This window comes from Ranitomeya imitator, chromosome 8 (assembly GCF_032444005.1).
Source record: "Ranitomeya imitator isolate aRanImi1 chromosome 8, aRanImi1.pri, whole genome shotgun sequence".
Classification (NCBI taxonomy): domain Eukaryota; kingdom Metazoa; phylum Chordata; class Amphibia; order Anura; family Dendrobatidae; genus Ranitomeya; species Ranitomeya imitator.
The window spans coordinates 250,510-270,853 of NC_091289.1; positions in this window are offsets into that span (position 1 = coordinate 250,510).

The following is a 20,344-nucleotide window of genomic DNA, read 5'->3' on the forward strand; positions in this document are numbered from 1 at the left end:
TTTACTTCTTTATTTTCATTAGGGTATATGCATATATTGTTTTTTCTTTGGTTTTGTTTAACTCCTCCTAAGCCAGGTGCGCACTCTCCACCCATTCCTCACTATGTCACGGACAGGACGGGTGACAGACGGGAGACGTCCTCTGGTAACACTGAATGATCAGCGCTGAGAGCAATTAATTATAGATTAGAATTACTCATCAGAAAAAAGTATTTTGCTCAAATATATGTGTAAAGAACATTTGTTTCTGACCTGTGATGTGCGCTCCAATAAATCCATAAATAAACAGTAAAACTCCAGATGATGACAGGAGTATAGGAGAATCCAGGAGCCAAATCCACTGTAGTCACCTCAGCATTGACCTGTGTACATCGGGGGGGCAACATGACAGAGTCGAAATAATCCGTATATCACATTGACATAGATATGACATCATGCCTTCAATAATAAAGTAAACAAATAAAACATAACCTGCAGTATAATATATTCTACCAGGCATTGCACTTCCTAATCAGAGTCTTTATAAAAGTTTTTAAGCTCGTACAAGGTCAGGTTATAATAGACACATTATTAATCCTACACAAATATCACTTTCATGGTCCAGAATGTCTATACATCAGGGACTAGATCGCAAGATTGAAGAGACCATAGCGCCAGGAGCGTCAATGGCGAGTTACACCACCTTTCCCAAATCTTCTGAGGACATCCTGTTTCTGTATAATGTTTTCATAAGGAATTATGTCATTCACTTGTTTCTTCTAATGAATAATTGAAGATTCCCCCCATCCACCTCAATACTATCGCTTCCATAGCCATAAATGGAACTTCCCTAAGAAATATTCTATCATGGTGGACCCACATCTCCTCGTCCACGGCACCCAGAATGCACAACTCCGGACTACATTCCATCGGTATCCGCTCCAATGCAGCTATAACCTCACTCCAATATCTACGTATAATCCTACAGATCCAAATAAGGTTCCAGAAATCCGCTCCAGATTCCCCACACCTGTGATATTCGTCAGTCGCCCCTCTACCAAATCTATGTAATCTACTTGGGGTCAGATAGGATTGGTGAAGAATATACAACTTGTTATTAGGTGACACCATGGTATGTAACATAGTTAGTAAGGCCGAAAAAAGACATTAGTCCATCCAGTTCAGCCTATATTCCATCATAATAAATCCCCAGATCTACGTCCTTCTACAGAACCTAATAATTGTATGATACAATATTGTTCTGCTCCAGGAAGACATCCAGGCCTCTCTTGAACCCCTCGACTGAGTTCGCCATCACCACCTCCTCAGGCAAGCAATTCCAGATTCTCACTGCCCTAACAGTAAAGAATCCTCTTCTATGTTGGTGGAAAAACCTTCTCTCCTCCAGACGCAAAGAATGCCCCCTTGTGCCCGTCACCTTCCTTGGTATAAACAGATCCTCAGCGAGATATTTGTATTGTCCCCTTATATACTTATACATGGTTATTAGATCGCCCCTCAGTCGTCTCTTTTCTAGACTAAATAATCCTAATTTCGCTAATCTATCTGGGTATTGTAGTTCTCCCATCCCCTTTATTAATTTTGTTGCCCTCCTTTGTACTCTCTCTAGTTCCATTATATCCTTCCTGAGCACCGGTGCCCAAAACTGGACACAGTACTCTATGCGCTTCCAGGCTATCGCTCCACTGATCATCATGTGTCGCCATTTACGTTCTACAGCGAGCTAAGCGGATGCGATTTTCGAGTTTAACAAAAAGGTATAGAGGGAGGATGTAACGCTCGCGCCCAGACTGGTTGGCACGGGGTGCCCACTGACCAGACTACCCTGGAAGGGGCGAGACTAAGCAGCTACCTTGGTGCTCACTGGAGCCTCTGATGGTGAGGTCAGGCTTGTGCTGCACGTAGCGACCAGGTGCCACTCCAGGGCGGTGTCTGGCTGTGGCTGCTGTTCCCACCGGGAGCGGAACACTCGGACGGCTGCGGGCGAGTGTCGACAGGCAGGACAAGTAGGTACCGGAATACAGGCATGTATATGGGAACAGGTAGGAGCCTGCGCAGACAGGAGAGTATATGGGAACGGGTAGGAACCTGCGCAGACAGGAGAGTATATGGGAACGGGTAGGAACCTGCGAAGACAGGAGAGTATATGGGAACAGGTAGGAGCCTGCGCAGACAGGAGAGTATATGGGAACGGGTAAGATCCTGCGCAGACAGGAGAGTATATGGGAACGGGTAGGAGCCTGCGCAGACAGGAGAGTATATGGGAACGGGTAAGATCCTGCGCAGACAGGAGAGTATATGGGAACAGGTAGGAGCCTGCGCAGACAGGAGAGTATATGGGAACAGGTAGGAGCCTGCGCAGACAGGAGAGTATATGGGAACGGGTAGGAACCTGCGCAGACAGGAGAGTATATGGGAACGGGTAGGAACCTGCGAAGACAGGAGAGTATATGGGAACAGGTAGGAGCCTGCGCAGACAGGAGAGTATATGGGAACGGGTAAGATCCTGCGCAGACAGGAGAGTATATGGGAACGGGTAGGAGCCTGCGCAGACAGGAGAGTATATGGGAACGGGTAAGATCCTGCGCAGACAGGAGAGTATATGGGAACAGGTAGGAGCCTGCGCAGACAGGAGAGTATATGGGAACGGGTAAGATCCTGCGCAGACAGGAGAGTATATGGGAACGGGTAAGATCCTGCGCAGACAGGAGAGTGTATGGGAACAGGTAGGAGCCTGCGCAGACAGGAGAGTGTATGGGAACAGGTAAGAACCTGTGCAGACAGGAGAGTATATGGGAACGGGTAGGAACCTGCGCAGACTGGAAGGACAAAGGCCCGCGAGGTGCGGATCGAGAGCGGAGCAGAACCGCAAGGAGCAGAGCTGCAGAGCGAGAGACGAGCAGAGCCGCAGCGTGATAAGCCAATAGAGGACAATGAAGGAACAATATGATCCAAAAGTTCAAATTTATTTAAAATCACAAATAATATATATATAAAGGAAATGTTATAAATATATTAAACAATAAATACACAGGATACAAAGCAATGTTGCCTAAAAAGGAGACTGGCTGTATATCAGGAAAACCGATAGAACCACACACCTGTTGGAATGACATATCTAACCCCCCAGGGAGACACTGGAGAAAATCTCAATCTAAACTAACACAGGTCTGTCCCCTATGCAGGTTAGGTACAGGTTGCGCTGACCATAATACATATAACAGCAGCACCTCACATTGCTAAATTGAATGTAGTGTGATCTAACATGATCATGTGCAGCATAATGAAATAAGTGGATCTCAGAACTGGAAAAAATATATTGCCTGCAAGAAATAGTATAACAAGTGGACAGAGCAATATCAGTGAGCCTTAAAGGGAAGGTGCCACCAGTTTTCTTGTATTTTTTTTTTTTTTAAATTAAGCTTAAAATAGTAATTAACCCCTTAGTGACAGAGCCAATTTGGTACTTAATGACCGAGCCAATTTTTGCAATTCTGACCACTGTCACTTTATGAGGTTATAACTCTGGAACGCTTCAACGGATCCCGCTGATTCTGAGATTGTTTTTTCGTGACATATTGTACTTCATGTTAGTGGTAACATTTCTTCGATATTACTTGCGATTATTTATGAAAAAAACGGAAATATGGCGAAAATTTTTAAAATTTTGCAATTTTCAAACTTTGTATTTTTATGCCCTTAAATCAGAGAGATATGTCACGAAAAATAGTTAATAAATAACATTTCCCACATGTCTACTTTACATCAGCACAATTTTGGAAACAAAATTTTTTTTTGTTAGGGAGTTATAAGGGTTAAAAGTTGACCAGCAATTTCTCATTTTTACAACACCATTTTTTTTTAGGGACCACATCACATTTGAAGTCATTTTGAGGGGTCTATATGATAGAAAATAATGAAGTGTGACACCATTCTAAAAACTACACCCCTCAAGGTTCTCAAAACCACATTCAAGAAGTTTATTAACCCTTTACGTGCTTCACAGGAACTGAAACAATGTGGAAGGAAAAAATGAACATTTAACTTTTTTTTGCAAACATCTTAATTCAGAACCATTTTTTTTATTTTCACAAGTGTAAAAACAGAAATGTAACCATAAATTTTGTTATGCAATTTCTCCTGAATACGCCAATACCCCATATGTGGGGGTAAACCACTGTTAGGGCGCACCGCAGAACTTAGAAGTGAAGGAGCGCCGTTTGACTTTTTCAATGCAGAATTGGCTGGAATTGAGATCGGACGCCATGTCACGTTTAGAGAGCCCCTGATGTGCCTAAACAGTGGAAACCCCCCACAAGTGACACCATTTTGGAAACTAGACCCCTTAAGGAACTTATCTAGATGTGTGGCGAGCACTTTGAACCCCCATGTGCTTCACAGAAGTTTATAACGTAGAGCCGTGAAAAAAAAAAAAATCGCATTTTTTCTACAAAAATGATCTTTTTGCCCACAAATTTTTATTTTCACAAGGGTAACAGGAGAAATTAGACCACAAAAGTTGTTGTGCAATTTCTCCTGAGTACGCTGATACCCAATATGTGGGGGTAAACCACTGCTAGGGCGCACCGCAGAGCTTGGAAGAGAAGGAGTGCCGTTTTACTTTTTCAATGTAGAATTGGCTGGAATTGAGATCGGACGCCATGTCGCGTTTGGAGAGCCCCTGATGTGCCTAAACAGTAGAAATCCCCCACAAGTGACCCCATTTTGGAAACTAGACCCCCCATGGAACTTATCTAGATGTGTGATGAGAACCTTGAATGCCCAAGTGCTTCACAGAAGTTTATAATGCAGAGCCGTGAAAATAAAAAATATTTTTTTTTTCCACAAAAAAGATATTGTAGCCCCCAAGTTTTTATTTTTACAAGGGTAACAAGAGAAATTGGACCCCAAAAGTTGTTGTCCAATTTGTCTTGAGTATGCTGGTACCCCATATGTGGGGGTAAACCACTGTTTGGGCGCACGGCAGAGCTCGGAAGGAAGGAGCGCCGTTTTGGAATGCAGACTTTGATAGAATGGTCTGCGGGTATTATGTTGCATTTGCAGAGCCCCTGATGTACCTAACCAGTAGAAACCCTCCACAAGTGACCCCATTTTGGAAACTAGACCCCCCAAGGAACTTATCTAGATGTGTGGTGAGAACTTTGAATGCCCAAGTGCTTCACAGAAGTTTAGAATGCAGAGTCGTGAAAATAAAAAATATTTTTTTTTTCACAAAAAAGATTTTGTAGCCCCCAAGTTTTTATTTTCACAAGGGTAACAGGAGAAATTGGACTGCAATAGTTGTTGTCCAATTTATCCCGAGTACGCTGATGTGCCATATGTGGGGGTAAACCACTGTTTGGGCGCACGGCAGAGCTCGGAAGGGAAGGAACGCCTTTTTGGAATGCAGACTTTGATAGAATGGTCTGTGGGCATTATGTTGCGATTGCAGAGCCCCTGATATACCTAAACTGTAGTAACCCCCCACAAGTGACCCCATTTTGGAAACTAGACCCCCCAAGGAACTTATCTAGATGTGTGGTGAGAACTTTGAATGCCCAAGTGCTTCACAGAAGTTTAGAATGCAGAGTCGTGAAAATAAAAAATATTTTTTTTTTTCACAAAAAAGATTTTGTAGCCCCCAAGTTTTTATTTTCACAAGGGTAACAAGAGAAATTGGACCCCAGAAGTTGTTGTCCAATTTATCCCGAGTACGCTGATGCCCCATATGTGGGGGTAACCCACTGTTTGGGCGCACGGCAGAGCTCAGAAGGGAGGGAGCACCATTTGACTTTTTGAGCGCAAAATTGGCTGTCGTGTTTGGAGACCCCCTGATGTACCTAAACAGTGGAAACCCCCCAATTCTAGCTCCAACCCCTAACCCTAATCCCAACCTGATCCATAATCCTAATCACTAACCCTAACCATAATCACAACCCTTACCCCAAAACAACCCTAATGTCAACCCTAACCATAACCCTAATCAAAACCCTAAATCCAACACACCCCTAATCCTAATCTCAACCCTAACCCTAATCCCAATACACCCCTAATCACAACCCTAACCTTAACCCTAATCCCAAACCTAACCCTAATCCCAAGCGTAACCCTAATGCCAACCCTAACCCTAATACCAACCCTAATCCAAACCCTAAACCTAATCCCAGCTCTAACCCTAACTTTAGCCCCAACCCTAACCCTAAGGCTACTTTCACACTTGCGTTGTTTGGCATTCCGTCGCAATCCGTCGTTTTGGACAAGAAACGGATCCTGCAAATGTGCCCGCAGGATGCGTTTTTTGCCCATAGTATTGCCGACGGATCGTGACGGATGGCCACACGTCGCGTCCGTCGTGCACTGGATCAGTTGTGTTTTGGCGGAGCGTCGGCACAAAAAAACGTTCAATGAAACGCTTTTTTTTACGTCGCATCCGCCATTTCTGACCGCGCATGCGTGGCCGTAACTCCGCCCCCTCCTCCCCAGGACATAGATTGGGCAGCGGATGCGTTGAAAAACTACAGCTGCTGCCCACGTTGTGCACAATTTTCACAACGTGCGTCGGTATGTCGGGCCGACGCATTGCGACGGCCCCGTACCGACGTAAGTGTGAAAGAAGCCTAACCCTAAATTTAGCCCCAACCCTAACCCTAAATTTAGCCCCAACCCTAACCCTAAATTTAGCCCCAACCCTACCCCTAACCCTACCCCTAACCTAACCCTAGCCGTAACCCTACCCCTAACCCTAACCTAACCCTACCCCTAACCTAACCCTAGCCGTAACCCTACCCCTAACCTAACCCTAACCCTACCCCTAACCCTACCCCTAACCTAACCCTAACCCTACCCCTAACCTAACCCTACCCCTAACCCTACCCCTAACCCTACCCCTAACCCTAACCCTACCCCTAACCCTACCCCTAACCTAACCCTAACCCTAACCCTACCCCTAACCCTAATTTTAGCCCTAACTGCTGTTCTCCTGCCGGCCGGCAGGTGGAGACAGATGGCGGGCGCACTGGGCATGCGTCCGCCATGTTCTTCTGCCGGCGGCCAGGAGGAGCAGCAAGAGGATCCAGGGACCTAGGTGAGTATGCTAGGGTCCCCGAATCCCCCTATTTCTCTGTCCTCTGATGTGCGATCACATCAGAGGACAGAGAATTACACTTTACTTTTTTTTTTTTTTTTTTGCGGTCGCCGGTAAACAGTTAATTACCGGCGATCGCAAAACAGGGGTCGCTAAAACCGACCCCCGATCATGCTCTTTGGGGTCTCGGCTACCCCAGGCAGCCGAGACCCCAAAGATTCTCCCGGTGCCGGCCGGCGGGCGCACTGCGCATGCGCCCGCCATTTTGAAGATGGCGGCGCCCACCGGGAGACACGAGGAGCATCGGGGGAGCTAGGTGAGTATTGGGGGGCCACCTGGGACCCCTTTTCTCTGTCCTCCGATGTGCGATCACATCGGAGGACAGAGAAATTAAAAAGAGATCGCTTTTTTTTTTTTTTTTTTTTTTGCGATCGCCGGTAAACGGTTAATTACCGGCGATCGCAAATGCGGGGAGGGTTAAAAAACCCCCGAATCATGTTCTCTGGGGTCTCAGCTACCCTCGGCAGCCGAGACCCCGGAGAAAATCGGCCTGTGGGGGGCGCTATACACTTTTTCCACAGCGCCGTTAATTAACGGCGCTGTGGTTTAAGTACCCTTAGCGGCCGCCGTTAAAAGGCGTATCGGCGGTCGCTAAGGGGTTAAAATGTATTAATACAATGTTTGCAAACATTTCTATATGAAAAATATATATTTTTTACAAATATACATATTTACCACTAGGGGGAGCTTTTTCCGTTTTAGACCTCAAGCAGCTATAGTAAGATTTACCAGCTTTACTGTTAGCAGCAAAATTGGGGCAGTAACTGCTGACATCACCATTTCTCTCCCCTTTTGGGTGGTCTAATATCCCTGGAGCAGAATGAAGAGCAGCATCACAGGGCAGCGCCATTTTGTGTGTGACTGCCCTGTGACCTGCTGTCACCAGCAGTTACTGCATCAGAGGCACAGCTTGTTTACACAGGAGCAGAACACAGTGGGCTCAGCAGCATTTTTTGTGAATAACATTCTTGCCATCCCCCACCTTAAAGGGAACCTGTCACCCCGTTTTTTCAGATTGAGATATAAATACTGTTAAATAGGGCCTGCGCTGTGCGTTTCTATAGTGTATGTAGTGTACCCTGTTTCCCCACCTATGCTGAGAAATACATTACCAAAGTCGCCGTTTTCGCCTGTCAATCAGGCTGGTCAGGTCGGGTGGGCGTGTTCACAGCGCTGTTTCTTCCTCAGCTTTACGTTGGTGGCGTAGTGGTGTGCGCATGTTGAAGTGACTAATCCACTGTGGGCACGTGAACAAGCAGCGCGCGATCTGCGCTGTCATCCCTTTCATCGGTGGGGCAGCGCGTGCGCAGATAGAGTGCTCTGCTGCACGGGGCTTCAGGAAAATGGCCGTGGGATGCCGCGCGTGCGCACAAGAGATCGCGGCGGGCATTTTCCCAAAGCCGAGTTTGCATCTCGGCTTTGGGAAAATGGCCGCCGCGATCTCTTGTGCGCACGCGCGGCATCCCGCGGCCATTTTCCTGAAGCCCCGTGCAGCAGAGCACTCTATCTGCGCACGCGCCGCCCCAGGAAGATGCCCGCCCCCACCGATGAAAGGGATGACAGCGCAGATCGCGCGCTGTGTCTTCACGTGCGCGCAGGGAATTCGGAACTTGGACATGCGCACACCACTACGCCACCAACGGAAAGCTGGGGAAGAAAAGAGCGATGTCACCACGCCCACCCGACCTGACCAGCCTGATTGACAGGCGAAAACGGCGACTTTGGTAATGTATTTCTCAGCATAGGTGGGGAATCAGGGTACACTACATACACTATAGTAACGCACAGCGCAGGCCCTATTTAACAGTATTTATATCTCAATCTGAAAAAACGGGGGTGACAGGTTCCCTTTAAGCCCTGTCCTGTCAGCTGTCCTGCTCTCTCTCTTCAGGTGTCACCTCCCTCTCTGCAGGCTGTGAGTGCAGCTTACTGGAGATCACAGGGACTGTGTGTGAGGGGGAGACACAGCAGGAGAAGCACACAGGGCAGCGTGTGAGGAGCAGAGGATGTCTGCCCAGGACATGCCTGCCTGGAGTACAGAGGAGCAGTGAGCGCTTCTTCTGTCCTGCGATAGAGGAGCTCGGCAGATAGCACAGGGCTATAATAAAATGGCAGCTAGTCACACCTACAGCAGTGAGTTGTGCAGCCCACAGAGGCTGCCCAGCTCACTGCTAATGCTGCTACGTTAGAGATAGGGTCAGCGCTGGTCTATTACCTCCTATGTCAATGGGGTGCCATAATCTGACACTGATAGTGCCCTGCTACTGCTGCAAAACCAAGATGTCAGCCCCCAGTGCATTCTTTAAACTCATAACACATGAAATCTGTTTCACATGCATTTAAAACTTGCTTATAGCAGCACGTTATGCTACATTACAGTGATTTATTAATGATCTACAAACACAGTACCTTACCTTTAAGATTACATGTAGTCATTATGCAGCCTGAATGTGGTCCAGTAGCGCACCTCGACGCGCGTTTCACTGCCTCTGCAGTTTCGTCAGGAGGACCAAAGCCAGAGTGCAGAGCAAAGACACAGAGTGCAGAGCCGAAAGCCAGAGTGCAGAGCCAAGAGCAGAGTGCAGAGCCAAGAGCAGAGCAAAGCCACAGAGTGCAGAGCCAAGAGCAGAGCAAAGCCACAGAGTGCAGAGCCAAGAGCAGAGCAAAGCCACAGAGTGCAGAGCCAAGAGCAGAGCAAAGCCACAGAGTGCAGAGCAAAGCCACAGAGTGCAGAGCCGAAAGCAGAGCAAAGCCACAGAGTGCAGAGCCGAAAGCAGAGCAAAGCCACAGAGTGCAGAGTCGGGAGCAGAGCAAAGCCACAGAGTGCAGAGTCGGGAGCAGAGCAAAGCCGCCGAGAGCAGAGCCACAGGTTGTGGCTAGAAGAACAGAGGCGCAGAGCCACTGGTTGAGCAGAGCAGGAGGGAGTGAACATAAAAGGTACAAACAGCAGAGTGGGAAAGGCAACAGGCAAGGAACAGCAGGAACGGACATAGACCAGAGTACAGACAGGGACAGACTCGGATACAAGAACTGACATGGATTTAGGCCTGGGTATTGTACACCCCCGAGACAGGACCTGGCAACTCAGTAGCAAGATACTGAGGGAAATAGTTTGCTCAGGCATCCTCCAATGGGTGAGGATGCCTTAAGTATCAGAGGCCTCTAGGCAATTGGCCGGGGACACCTTAGGGAGGTGCACAGTCTCAATAAGAATCCGGATTTGCCAGCAGCACGCAGCCAGGAAGCGTGCACAGAGCAGGCAGACATGAGGCTCACAGCATGGAGCCGGCAGCAGAGAGCACTCGCAGCATGGCCTGGGGTAAGTAGGTGGGGGATGGGAGGCCATGTAGAGATGCCGGCAGGGTTGTTACAGAGGATATCACACCTGTGGGTCCTTGAGCTGATAATACTCCTAGTAGTGGGTATTTAGATATTCTCATTCTAGGAAACGGGAACTGGTACATCATGGCGTGTCTCAGTTGCAGATATCTATGAAAGTCTCTGTGGGGAACTCCAAACCTGATGTCACAATCCATGTTTGGATCTGTGGCGGATCTGGTTTCCCTCTGATTTAAACCTTTTTTAATTTCTGGTCATTGGGGTTAATGCAGTTCCCAATCCCCCCCCCCCCCCGTGGCCGCTGGTGTTATTGCATTGCTGCTGGGTCAGCTGATGATTGTGACCACTCCCACCATCCTTTATAAGGTCACCTGGTGCATCAGCTGACTGCTGGTTATACAGGTCCTTTCAGGAGACCAACCTCATAGTAGCAGCTCCCTGGTGTCAGCCTAGTCTGGTGTTTGGAGCTCTGTTGCTGTACTATCTTTGTTGTGGAGTCTGCAGCGGCGTGCACAAGCTAAGTTCTGAGTTTTGTTATTTTGTAGTTTGTGCATTCACCTTTTGGTGTCGTGTTCCCCTCTTATATTGTTTATTCCTTTTTATTTGCTTTGTGGTGCTGTTTACACTGTTCACCTCCTGGGGTGGGGGGTTTAGTTCAGGGTTTAACAGGAGACAGGGACAGGTTGGTGACTTGGGCCTCCCTACCTTCAAGGGTACCCCCAAGTTAAGGAAAGACAGGGCTTCCCCTAGCCTGAGGGGCAGTTCAGGGGCCCAGATTCCTCATCTCCTGTTTTCCTATTTCTGCCTCATGACACCTGACATGGATTTGTTTGAAGGATAATAACATGGGCAGCACGGTGGCTCAGTGGTTAGCACAGCAGCCTTGCAGCGCTGGAGTCCTGGGTTCAAACCCCACCAAGGACATCTGCAAAGAGTTTGTATGTTCTCTCCGTATTTGCGTGGGTTTCCTCCGGGTTCCTCCCACATTCCAAAGGCATACAGATAGGGAATTCAGATTGTGAGCCCGTCGGGGACAGCGATGATAATGTGTGCAAACTGTAAAGCGCTGCGGAATGTTAGCGCTATATAAAGATTATAAAGTTTCATTTTCAAAAATCTGATTAAGTGTTGTTATTCCATTTTGTTTCCAGAAACCCGGGTCCTGTAAATTTTGAAGGTGCGGGAACTCAGGATTATCCCATATCTGAATTTCCCCAATTTAATCAGTGAATTTCAAAATACGTTTACTTTCTTGCCAAACCTGTATTGCTAAGCTATGCGCAAATAACAAACCCTGTGATGGTCTGTATGAACCCCCCAACATTACCCAAACATGCATGACATGAGCTTCTGCATTATTTAGTCCATCTTGATTTACCCAATGTTTTAAGTGGCGCAGTTGACCAGCTGGATAATACAAATATAAGTCAGGGACCGCGTATCCACCTTGGGTTTTGGGCCTCTGCAGGGATCCAATACTTAATTGTGGTTTTGAAGGACCCCATATAAATGCGGCTATCATGCTATGCATTTTCCAAAAGAAACTTTTAGGGACCCTTAATGATGTTTGTTCCAGTATATATAAGCATTTGGGAAGAATTATCATTTTAATTAATCAGACTCTGCCCGCCACAGATGGGGAAGTCGGGACCATATCCCAAACTTACTCCTCATCATAGCTCCCAAAGGGTATATAAACAGATCCATTCTTTTAGGGTTTTTAATGTTTTTTCATGGAATTGCTGAAGGTGTTAATTGCGCACACATCACAGGTCAGACATGAATATTTTTTAGTGTTCTATATTTTATGTATTTGGGCAAAATTCATTTTTTCCCCGATTTATAAAACTTACATTTTTGTTGTCACTTTTTGTAATATAAATAAACAAATCGCTGATTGTTTAGTTTTGAAAAAAATGTGACTTTTCCTGTATATCCACTAGTCCTGTCCGCAGCAGCGACATTTTTGAAGAGTGGTTGGAGCTTCATGGGGAGAGGAGTAAAAGAGCGCAACCAAGAGTCACCATAAAAGAGCGCAACCAAGAGTCACCATAAAAGAGCGCAACCAAGAGTCACCATAAAAGAGCGCAACCAAGAGTCACCATAAAAGAGCGCAACCAAGAGTCACCATAAAAGAGCGCAACCAAGAGTCATCATAAAAGAGTGCAACCAAGAGTCACCATAAAAGAGCGCAACCAAGAGTCACCATAAAAGAGCGCAACCAAGAGTCACCATAAAAGAGCGCAACCAAGAGTCATCAGAAAAGAGCGCAACCAAGAGTCATCAGAAAAGAGCGCAACCAAGAGTCATCATAAAAGAGCGCAACCAAGAGTCACCATAAAAGAGCGCAACCAAGAGTCACCATAAAAGAGCGCAACCAAGAGTCACCATAAAAGAGCGCAACCAAGAGTCATCAGAAAAGAGCGCAACCAAGAGTCATCAGAAAAGAGCGCAACCAAGAGTCATCAGAAAAGAGCGCAACCAAGAGTCATCATAAAAGAGCGCAACCAAGAGTCACCATAAAAGAGCGCAACCAAGAGTCACCATAAAAGAGCGCAACCAAGAGTCACCATAAAAGAGCGCAACCAAGAGTCATCATAAAAGAGCGCAACCAAGAGTCACCATAAAAGAGCGCAACCAAGAGTCATCAGAAAAGAGCGCAACCAAGAGTCATCAGAAAAGAGCGCAACCAAGAGTCATCAGAAAAGAGCGCAACCAAGAGTCATCAGAAAAGAGCGCAACCAAGAGTCACCATAAAAGAGCGCAACCAAGAGTCACCATAAGAGCGCAACCAAGAGTCATCAGAAAAGAGCGCAACCAAGAGTCATCAGAAAAGAGCGCAACCAAGAGTCATCAGAAAAGAGCGCAACCAAGTCATCAGAAAAGAGCGCAACCAAGTCATCAGAAAAGAGCGCAACCAAGAGTCACCATTAAAGCGCGCAACCAAGAGTCACCATAAAAGAGCGCAACCAAGAGTCATCATAAAAGAGCGCAACCAAGAGTCACCATAAGAGCGCAACCAAGAGTCACCATAAAAGAGCGCAACCAAGAGTCATCAGAAAAGAGCGCAACCAAGAGTCATCAGAAAAGAGCGCAACCAAGAGTCATCAGAAAAGAGCGCAACCAAGAGTCATCAGAAAAGAGCGCAACCAAGAGTCATCATAAAAGAGCGCAACCAAGAGTCATGATAAGAGCGCAACCAAGAGTCACCATAAAAGAGCGCAACCAAGAGTCATCAGAAAAGAGCGCAACCAAGAGTCATGATAAAAGAGCGCAACCAAGAGTCACCATAAAAGAGCGCAACCAAGAGTCATCAGAAAAGAGCACAACCAAGAGTCATCAGAAAAGAACGCAACCAACAGTCATCATAAGAGCACAACCAAGAGTCATCAGAAAAGAGCGCAACAAAGTCATCAGAAAAGAGCGCAACCAAGAGTCATCAGAAAAGAGCGCAACCAAGAGTCATCAGAAAAGAGCGCAACCAAGAGTCATCAGAAAAGAGTGCAACCAAGAGTCATCAGAAAAGAGCGCAACCAAGAGTCATCAGAAAAGAGCGCAACCAAGAGTCATCAGAAAAGAGCGCAACCAAGAGTCATCAGAAAAGAGCGCAACCAAGAGTCATCAGAAAAGAGCGAAACCAACAATCATAAAAGAGCGCAACCAACAGTCATCAGAAAAGAGCACAACCAAGAGTCATCAGAAAAGAGCGCAACCAAGAGTCATCAGAAAAGAGCGCAACCAAGAGTCATCATAAAAGAGCGCAACCAACAGTCATCAAAAAAGAGCACAACCAAAAGTCATCAGAAAAGAGCGCAACAAAGTCATCATAAAAGCGCAACTGACATTCATCATAAGAGCACAAATGACAGTCATGATAAAAGAGCGCAGCCGACAGTCATGATAAAAGAGCACAATCAAGAGTCATCATAAATAAGCACAACCGGTCATAAAAGAACAACTGACATTCATCATAAAAGAGCGCAACCGTCAGTCATCATAAAAGAGCACAAATGACAGTCATGATAAAAGAGCGCAGCCGACAGTCATGATAAAAGAGGAGAACCAAGTCATGATAAAAGAGCACAACCAAAAGTCATCATAAAAGAGCGCAACCAAGAGTCATCATAAAAGAGCGCAACCAAGAGTCATCATAGAATGGCACAACCGACTGTCACCATAAAAGAGCCCAGCCGACAGTCATCATAAAAGAGCACAACCGTCAGTCATAAGAGCACAACCAAGATTCATCATAAAAAAAGTGCAACCGACAGTCACCATAAAAGAGCCAAGCAGACAGTCTAAAAGAGCGCAACCGTCAGTCATCATAAAAGAGCACAACTGACAGTCATGATAAGAGTGCAACCAAGAATCATCATAAAAGAGGGAAACCAAGAGTCATCATAAAAGAGCGCAACCAAGAGTCACCATAAGAGGGCAACCGACAGTCATAATAAAAGAGCACAACTGACCGTCATCATAAAAGAGCGCAACCAAGCATCATGATAAAAGAGCGCAACCAAGAGTTACCATAAAAGAGGGCAACCGACTCATCATAGAAAGGCGCAACTAACAGTCATCATAAAAGAGCACAACCAACAGTCATCATAAGAGTGCAACCGAAAGTCATCATAAAAGTTTGCAACCAAGAGTCATCATAAACGAGCACAACTGACAGTCCTCATAACAGAGTGCAGCCGGCAGTCATCATAAATGAGCACAACCAAAAGTCATAATAAAAAAGTGCAACTGAGTCATCATGAAAGAGTGCAGCCAGCAGACTTCAAAAAAGTGCAACTGAGTCACCATAAAAGAGCGCAACCGACAGTCATCATAAACGAGCACAACCGACAGTCATCATAACAGAGCGCAACCGACAGTCATCATAAACGAGCACAACTGACAGTCATCATAATTTATAACACACAATTTATATAAATGATTACAACGATGTCCGGGATCACTGAAGAACATTTCTGGTGTAATTTTCACAACTCTTTTGGGGGAGTAGATTCTGATTTTGTCAGTTGCGCTCTTTTATGATTCCGTTGGCTGTGCTCCGTCACTGGATGAGACTTCTGTACATAGAGGAAGAGTTGAATTCCATCGAAACTGAACAATCAGAGCTGTGCGTAATGTCTTATATTCCGAAAAGCAATAATTAAAAAACTAACTTTATTAATTAGAAAAAAAAAAAAAATGCACAAGGTGGCTCCTACTTTCTTTCTCCAACCCTTCATTAAAGGGGATATCCAGGACTTTATGAAAACAAAAAATGTGCCTAAGCACAAACATGTAGGTAATTACTACTTACCTGCCTGTTGTGCCCGGCTCCGTTCTTCCCCAACACAGAGGTCAGATGCTCCTGTCGGAGATTCAGCTGCCTCTCCTGACATCATGTAGACAGAGCTGAGGCTTCTTTTTTGCTCCGCTCTTGTTGACAGGGAGGGACTACCGACATTATTCTGATTGACAGCTGGATTCCCGCTAACTGGAGGAGCCGGCTATCAGAATCAGTTGGAAGTCTCACCCTCTCGCGTCGGCAGAGGCAGCTGAATCCCCGGCAGGAGCGGTCTGTAACTTATCTGTCCCGGGGAAGAACGGCGCTGAGCACAACAGGCAGGTAGGTAGCAATTACCTGCTTCTTAGGCCATTCGGGATTCAGCTTCACTAGCTGCCCGGAGACTGCAGTCACATCTACAGCTGAGGTTGTGCGCTCGAGAGCCGCCAACCTGCCCTCCAGCTGCTGGATGTACCGCTGTAGTCGCTGCTCGCCCGCCATTACTAGCCAGACCCTGCCGCTAGTATGTTAGGGCCGTCTGAACGCACCAAATAAATATAAAGATAATAAGGTGCGTTTGCAGCCCGGGGTCCACCATGCAGGGATGTTAACTGCTGCTCGGTAATGGCAGAACAAGATGGCGGGAGAACACCGCACACATGCAGGCAACTCGTCACCCGGTGTGTACTACGGTGAGCTCTGTTACTGCACAGAACCAGAGTATACGGATACCGCACAGCTAAATCAGCGCTCCGTTCTATATGTACTAGATGATGGCCCGATTCTAACGCATCGGGTATTCTAGAATATGCATGTCCACGTAGTATATTGCCCAGTGACGTAGTATATTGCAGCCACGTAGTATACAGCAGAGCCACATAGTATATTGCACAGCCACATAGTATATTGCACAGCCACATAGTATATTGCACAGCCACATAGTATAGTGCACAGCCACATAGTATAGTGCACAGCCACATAGTGCACAGCCACATAGTGCACAGCCACATAGTATATTGCACAGCCACATAGTATATTGCACAGCCACATAGTATAGTGCACAGCCACATAGTATATTGCACAGCCACATAGTATAGTGCACAGCCACATAGTATAGTGCACAGCCACATAGTGCACAGCCACATAGTGCACAGCCACATAGTATATTGCACAGCCACATAGTATATTGCACAGCCACATAGTATATTGCACAGCCACATAGTATAGTGCACAGCCACATAGTATAGTGCACAGCCACATAGTATAGTGCACAGCCACATAGTGCACAGCCACATAGTGCACAGCCACATAGTGCACAGCCACATAGTATATTGCACAGCCACATAGTATATTGCACAGCCACATAGTATATTGCACAGCCACATAGTATATTGCACAGCCACATAGTGCACAGCCACATAGTGCACAGCCACATAGTATATTGCACAGCCACATAGCATATTGCACAGCCACATAGCATATTGCACAGCAACGTACTATATTGCCCAGTCACATACTATATTGCCCAGCCACGTAGTATATTGCCCAGTCACATAGTATATTGTCCAGCGACGTAGTATACAGCAGAGCATATTGCCCAGCCACGTAGTATATTGCCAAAAACACGTAGTATACAGCAGCCACGTAGTATATTGCCCAGCCACATAGTGCACAGCCACATAGTGCACAGCCACATAGTATATTGCACAGCCACATAGTATATTGCACAGCCACATAGTATATTGCACAGCCACATAGTATATTGCACAGCCACATAGTGCACAGCCACATAGTGCACAGCCACATAGTATATTGCACAGCCACATAGCATATTGCACAGCCACATAGCATATTGCACAGCAACGTACTATATTGCCCAGTCACATACTATATTGCCCAGCCACGTAGTATATTGCCCAGTCACATAGTATATTGTCCAGCGACGTAGTATACAGCAGAGCATATTGCCCAGCCACGTAGTATATTGCCAAAAACACGTAGTATACAGCAGCCACGTAGTATATTGCCCAGCCCACGTAGTATATTGCCCAGCCCACATAGTATATTGCCCAGTAACGTAGTATATTGCCCAGCCACATAGCATATTGCCCAGCCACGTAGCATATTGCCCAGCCACGTAGCATATTGCCCAGTCACATAGTATATTGTCCAGCGACGTAGCATATTGCCCAGCCACGTAGCATATTGCCCAGCCACATTGTATATTGCCGAGTCACGTACTATATTGCCCAGCCACATAGTATACAGCAGAGCATATTGCCCAGCCACATAGTATATTGCCCAGCAACGTAGTATACAGCAGAGCCACGTAGTATATTGCACAGTGATGTAGTATACAGCACAGAGCCACGTAGTATATTGCCCAGCCACGAAAGTCACAGGATAAAAAATAAACACACTCACCTTCAGATCCGCGGGCTCCTTGTAGTTCTGTCAACTGTTCGCCAACTTCTGGTCCCAGGGTGTGATGACGTCGCGGTCACATGACCGTGACGTCATGGAAGGTCCTTGTCGCGCAGGACCTGTGATGACGTCGCAGTCACATGACCGTGACGTCATGGAAGGTCCTTGTCGCATACCATCTTTAGCACCGCAGGAGCGGGAAAGGCGCCGGAGGGTGAGTATATGATGATTTTTTTTTTTTTTTAATTATTTTTAACATTAGATATTTTTAAAATTGTAACACACAAGAGCAAGCGTATGCATCACAATAGGGATCACCACAATATATTAATTAATAGAAAACAGTCTTTATTCAAAAGGACAACGTGTACAAAAACATTTAAAAACAAATACACTACATTATTGGGTCCTCCAAAATAACACAATAAGTATTGACAAAGATTGTGCAACCCACACAGCTAGTACAAATATTAAATCTCTATAGAGTATAAGTTACCATAAGTACCGATACCGCACCCAATGCCCGTGTACACCTAATAACTATAAAGGTCTCTCAAGGTACTGGGCAAGAGCATAATCCTAAATGGGACACAGGCGAGCGTAGTACCCTAACATGAATCTCTACCTAATAGGAATCTACCTCCAGACATTCATAAGGCACAATAGTTACCCCACTACGTCCTCCTGAGGGTCCACAGTGGTATATCACCCAGTCCCAGTGCCAGCAAACCTAAAGGCAGTGTAAAGCTAACAGGCCCATCAGGTCGGATCAGTCAAGCTGTGTGGGTGCTAAGACCCACGCGTATCGACGCTCAAGGCGTCTTTCTCAAGGTCAGTGTGGTCTTGTCCACGTCATTACCTTATATAATTATAGTCCAAAATCATGCTCTGAGCCGCAACCGCTGTGACGGGGCATGGCGGCGCCGGGAAATCCACCCGGCGTCATACAGGTTACACTGCGCAGGCGCTAAGGGCGCCGGAATCCCAAGAGGCAAAGCGCGGGCTTCGGTCATGCGCATTGCCGCCAGGGTCCGGACATGGACTCCATGGAAACAAGAGGCGTACGTTGAATATGGTACGCCCACCAGTCGTCGGGGTCCCCGGGTCTCCCAGCGCAATTAGTTATCTAAGACCCTGATACCGTTCCGCACCCAACAGCTGCTACCACCAGGGGAAGATAGTAAAATCCCCCTAGCGAACAATACATAATGGTGCAGCGGTGCAATAATGAGCTGTATAAAAATGGCACAGCCTGGACGGTCAGGTGTAATGTAACCATATCGGCCACCAGTGCCATCCCACAAAATAATGCTGCCGCTAACCCCCTCGCCGTAGAACACCGCAGAGTGGGAGCGGCAACATGGCAAAAGGGGTATAAAAATATACCCAACACCCCAGTCACATCAGTTGCGGGGGAGATACGGATCACGTAGGCACACATACAACATACATACAGTCAAACCATAACCCTGGCCAGGGTACAAGCACCAACATGTCCATAATACATCCAACCACGGCGGTCGAGCAGAATATCCCCAATATTCAAGATTTGTATGATTTCAAAATCAATCCTATCGGAACCAGGGGCGAAGGTAGGTACTAATATCAGGGGAACCTCCCCCAACATACCAATTCCGCCCAGGGAAATGTGGGCACCAAGTCTGGTAACCACAGAGAAGGTCCAGGGACCAAGAATGATCCTGATGGTTTCTTCAGTAAAAATAAGTTCAGCTGAGAAAGAGGTTGTTGGGTCAAGAGTGGCTGTAATATTCTACAGCCACCCAAGATATTATTAGACCCAAAAGGGGGAATGCAAAGCCCAAATTTATCAAACAAGGAGAGACATTACATAATATACTGCAAGTTTGATAACTCTTCATTTCCAGTTCTTCCAGGTGTTGTCTACGCGTGTAGGATTATGGTTCCCGTAGTAATCAGGGATTGGGATCCTCGACATCTATTCAGGCTGCCAGCCACCTGTAGAGTCATTCATGTTACCTATACGGGAAAATCAAAAAATATATAGGTTTAGCACCTGAGGGTGCCAACAGTTAGCCCTCCTGATGAGCCCAGGCACACGGCAAGCATGGAAAAGTCGAAGGTCAACAAGGGACTAGAGTTTTCTATAAAAACCCGTGTACAATAACTCCTCATTCAAA